The 5,740-nt window shown below is 35.6% G+C and overlaps 1 pseudogene; it reads left to right on the forward strand.

Moving 5' to 3' along the window:
- Positions 1–1,184: 1,184 nt before the first annotated feature.
- LOC103254843 lies at positions 1,185–1,825 on the forward strand (annotated as a pseudogene).
- Positions 1,826–5,740: the final 3,915 nt, after the last annotated feature.

Here is a 5,740-nt window from a genome sequence, read left to right on the forward strand (position 1 = left end):
ATTTTAGTCATTCAATTTTGAAACACCCCACATATTATTTACAGAATATATAGTCTTTTATCTCATTAACATGGAGTTTTTCAAATTTAATAATAGTCAGGAAGCTTTTTAAAATTCACACTTCCAGTATGCAGATTTAAATTTTCTAAGTCATTTACTTACAAGAATCTGCCTTAACAGTCTCTTTAATTTACTTCTATATACTCTGATGGTGGAATTCCTTGGGGGTAAAGAGGCTAGTATACCTTATATCAAGAGATGTTATACTTCAATTTCTTGAAACAAGGTGGATGAAAATAAGGTCATAGCATTGCTCATATCTGTGGCATATCATTGAAATGCCTATAAACATATGTAAACATTTAGAAGACATTTTAAAAGTCATTCTAAAATAACCTATAACAGTGAATGCACAGTCACAAAAGAATTGAGACTGAAGGTACATTCACTTTTTTTGGTGGAAACAGGAAGTAAAAAAACCCTTCTAGATTTTTCACTAAGAAAATGGTTCATTTAGGAACTCACAGAAAAAAAAGCTGACACCATCCTTCATTTTAATCATAGTAACCAGTTACTCTTTTAATCTGCTCAGTGGCAACTGTGCAAAACAATGAAGTTAAAATTTGACCGACTTTTCCCTTGCTTTCTCCATCTAACATTTTTCCCCCCAAAATGTCTGTCAGATTCCAGTGTCCCTGAATTCTGGAGAACCCTTCTGACCCAAGCAGCATCATCTGGTCTCCCAATACCCCAGAGAAAATGATGCCATGGTCTTCCCTGAAAGCTATAGAAGCACCCTCTCCCTCTTCTTCAGGTTGTAAGATGTTAGTAGTGATTATAATAAGTTGTTTGGGCAGTGATGTGAAAGGTTCCAGGTTGATTTGTAACCCTGGGTTTTATTGTCAAAATCCTAGTGAGGCCAATAAAAGCAAGAATAGATATTTTGAAATACATAATCTTTTTGTATTATTTTCTCAATTCATACCATGCAAGTAGGCATCTAGAGTTCACCCTGTATGATAATATAGCCAAGTCATTTATTGGGAATACTAGAGGGGAGTGATGGCAGTGTAACCAGAGGTCTGGTGCACATCAGATTATTTGTAGCCTTATGCACTGAGTCTCAGTGTTATTAGAAATAAACTCTTTTCTTTCGGCGTGCCACCGAAGATCCTGGTGTCGCTATGGGCAGCCGCTCCACCGGGTGTTACCAGTCTTGTAAGAACAAGCCATACCCCAAATCTTGCTTCTGCCCAGATGTCTCTGATGTCAAGATCCGCATCTTTAATCTGGGGCCCAAGAAGGCAGAAGTAGATGAGTTCCCACTCTGAGGCCACATGGTGTGGGATGAATATGAATAGCTGCCCTCTGAAGCCTTGGAGGCTGCCTGCATTTATGCCAATTTATCAAAAAAAGCTGTGGCAAAGATGGCTTTCAGATCCGAGTGAGGCTCCATCTCTTCCATGTCATCTGCGTCAACAAGATGTTGTCCTGTGCTGGGGCTGACAGGCTCCAGACAGGAATGCGAGGTGACTTTGGGAAGCCCCAGGACACCGTGGCCAGGGTGCACATTGGCCAAGTCATCATGTCAAACTGCACCAAGCAGCAGAACAAGAAGCACGTGATTGAGGCTCTATGCGGGGCCAAGTTCAAGTTCCCTGGCCACCATAAGATCCATATCTCAAAGAAGTGGGACTTTACCAAGTTTAATCCAGATGAATTTGAAGACATGGTGGCTGAGGAGCGGCTTATTCCAGATGACTGTAGGGTCAAATACATCCCCAATCCTGGCCCCCTGAACAAGTGGCAGGCCCTGCACTCATGAAGACTTTCACTCTGCTGACTCTTCATTCCAACCAATAAATCTTGCTTCCTGTTCAAAAAAGAAAAGAAAAGAAAAGAAATAAACTTATGATGTTTGTGAAGACAAAAGTGACTTCATCTTGAAAGCTAATCTACCATCTTGACTTCTGATTAACCCCGGTCCCATTAATGCCTCCTGATTTCTACTTTACTTACTGTCCATAGTGTAAAAACATATACTTCTGCTGTCAGATCAAAGCAACCTTGATGTTATCACAAAAATTATGATGTAACCCACAGACCACTTTTGCCTAATCTGAAGGTTGCCTTTACTTTTTCATAGAGCACATGTATTCTTTCCCTATGGTACACAGGCTTTGGTCCTGGGGGTAGCAGTGCAGAAATCTACCTGTCTAGTGACTGCCTCAAGACTACACTTCTGTTTGTAGTTTCCCTCGATAAATCACCCAATACCAACAAACAGAATTTGTCTGCCTCCTTCTTTTGTTTCTAGGCTTCTTTGGCATTTGGGGGACACTTTGCTTATATGACCCTTTCACAGACCCTTTCATCAGTCACTGACAACGTTGACTGATGAAATACACTAATTCTTTATTTTTGGTAATACTTTTACCTTATGCATCAATCTTCAGGACAGAAAACATAAGTAAAGTCCTTAATAAGTGTGCCTCTATGTTTTATGGTTCCACTGACTTGAAAAATCCTGGGCAGGTATGAAGATAAATTTTGTAACTAGCAATTTTCCTCCTTTATTATCTCAGTGGGTAAAAAAGAAATTTTTTGTTGCTGTTGTTTTTGTAATTTTTTAAATTATTATTACCAACACCTTGTAAGAAATAAAACTATGATAGCATTTGTGCAAAAAATTGGACTTTGTGTCACACAGTAAATGAAGTCATAGTAATAATAAAAAATTAGAATTAGCCATGGATAATCCTCAGAAATTGTTCAATCTGTGAATAATTTTGCATTATTAAATTGAATTTAGAGAAAAGGTTGTTTATGATCTCCATTTTTAAATACCAGTTTCCTACATTAGTAAGGAGCTTGCTTTTTGATGAACAAAGTAATGTTGCATGCTAATGTGGCTCCTGGAGTTGTCATAATCAAATGTCCCTTTTGGTTCAAAAACTGCCATTTAATAGAAGTTTGAAGACAAGCCAAGTACAATATAAATAGACCAAGTGAGTACAAAAACCTGTTCAGTACTTGGAAAAGGTATGTAACATCTGTTCAAAAGAGAAAGCACTGGTTCACTGACTTAATTGGAGTTGTCCTAAAAGCTCAATTTTGGTTTTTTTTCCTGCTTCAGCTGTTGATCTGTTTTTCCTCTCAGGTTGTTGTAATTAAAAAATGAATATTTGTATGAACTTGACACAAATGAGACCAAGAACATTTTTGTAAGATAAGGATCATTTCCTTTTATGTCAAAAGAAAGAAAGCTGTAGTGTTTTTAATATAATCAGTCTCAAGAAATTATTCTCAGGTATAGTAATAAATTAATATGTGAAGCATTCATTTATGCCTGCAAGTTAGCAGTGTCCTTCTCATAAAAGGGCTATGATAATCTGAACTTGTTGGAAACCAAGAACAATTACAAAAAGAAAATGACAGAAAATATTTTAAAACCGGTCATAGTGATAAAAAAAACAGGAACACATAAAAGCAGGGCATATATTTAATTGATTCATTTGTAGAAACAGTTTTCAGTGATCTTGTTTCTTCACTTTTCTACTTGAGAAGAGAACATACCCCAATGATGGGAAAAAAAATACACATTGAGCTTCTAACTTGTTAATACTATGAAGAAGAATGATAGAAGCCTCTATCATAGTATCATAGAGTGATGTTCGTTCAGAACTAGCAGTACATCTTTAACTCAAATCTCTATAAATGGCAGCGGAAACCTTCCAGTGAGTCTCAAGATCACACTTACAATACAAATACCCGAGAAGAATGTTTTCTGGACTCATGTTCTGAACTGTGGAGTGAGAAATTCTACTAATTTAAATACTGTTAGGTGTTTGAATTCCCCTTCCTCCAATCTACTTCAGAGTCATGCCTGAAACGGGACTAGAAAACTTACCGCAAGGAACATTTACCAAATTATTACAATTTAATCTAATGTCTGGGGTGAGAATTTGGCATTAGGGAAAGCAATTTACAGTTTAAAATAAGTACAATAAAAAGACATTGAATTGTTTCTATTGCAATTTTTATAATGTTTTAGAGTTAAATATCAGAAATTTCTTGCCTAGCTGTTGTTTCAGTGTGGTATGTCAGTATGATACAGCTGTGTTTTCCTTAAAGATCCTTAATTGATAAGTAAAAATGTATTAAGAAGGACTATTTACTTCATAAAACTATTGATTTCTGAAAAATCATAGAGCTTTGACCACAAAGTAGCATGTAATTACAAAAGTTTAGTTTGTGTGTGCACATATATGTACACAATAATTACTTTTTCCCTGGGAATCCAGGCCCTTATTATGGAAATTGGAGATTTCTGGAAAAAGCAAAAAGTCTTGGTTCTCTTACTCGGTCTCATCCATGACTTCTTTCAGCTATCACACGAAAGAGTCCACTTCCAGGTGAAACAGTGTCATGATTTCTGATCAAAAGATTTTCCAGAAAAAGTGGTCAAATAAAGAACAGAGGCATAAGCAAATGCAAGTAGCAAAATAAATGGAATTCTGCTTCTGTTCAATGACTACTAGAAAGAGTCTCAATTTTTTGTGTTTTATTTTAGTTATTTCTTGATGAATAAACATAGGAAAACACTGGATATGTTTTTTTAATGACAGAAAGGCTCAGTAATTATTAAACAACAATCTGTCTCTGAAGTGATAAAATAGATGTATTTTTTGTGAATAACTCAGGCAGGTTTTCTTTCAAATACTTGTTTTTTTCTCACTGTTCTGCCAGATGTCATGTGTTTACAAACTTAGTTTTTCCATAACAAAGGCCAAATTTTGCATGTACACATCAAAATGCATTGACGATGTTAAATAAAAGTTCTCTCTTTTTTAAATGTCTTAAAAACTTGTACATTTGTTTTCAATAACTAGTAAAAGTTCACAGTTCAGAAGCTACTGTTTTCTGGGTCTTTTTCAATGCCTGCTTAGTCATTCCTTGGTCTCCAGTCCAAGGCAGCATTAAGTGTAAAATATCTGAGATCCCTCTCACCTCATATTTCTGGCAACATTTGCTGACTATTAAATGGTCTATAATCTCTGCTTCTTGTTTGAAGTTCTAACTCTTCATTCAGCTTTTCAGCCATATGTCAATGCTACCATACACCCCTGGCATTTTCTTGCCTATTGTTACTGTGCAGTGCCCTCTTACTCCTAATATTATGATATAATATTGATTGTGTAGAGGTCAAGGAAGTACCAGTTCAGATTTTTATCCAGTATGATATCATAAAGATATTGCCTTGGCATTTGCAGAAAAAAAAATTCTCTGTGTAGGTGTGAACAGAAAGCAAAGTTGAAGAAATACAATCTGTACATTGTATTAAACTATCAAAAGTGAAAACTGAATTTGTGACTAAGCAAAAGATAAGGCACACTCTTTCTCTTGAAATAATGCTTTGATTCAAGGTTTGGGAAACGGAAGTGGAATGAATTGCACAAACATTAATACCAATTGCAGTGAAAAGAATAGTAGAATTTCCAATTTGGGAAAACTGAGGCTGTCATACTCTTAATGAAAGTAGAGGAAGAAATAAAAGTTATTACACCTTTAAAAATTCATGGCTAATGAATGTGTGGGATGCAGAATTAGCAATTAAAATGTAAATTGATAGCATTTTTAATAAGATTTCACACCTTTGTGTTCATAAAAAAAGACTGATTTATAAAGATAAATTTTTAATAAATTAGTTTTTCCATGACAAAGGCCAAATTTTGCATGT

The sequence above is a fragment of the Carlito syrichta genome, unplaced genomic scaffold, assembly GCF_000164805.1.
Source record: "Carlito syrichta isolate Samal-C Ts95f unplaced genomic scaffold, Tarsius_syrichta-2.0.1 Scaffold287547, whole genome shotgun sequence".
NCBI classification, from domain to species: Eukaryota; Metazoa; Chordata; class Mammalia; order Primates; family Tarsiidae; genus Carlito; species Carlito syrichta.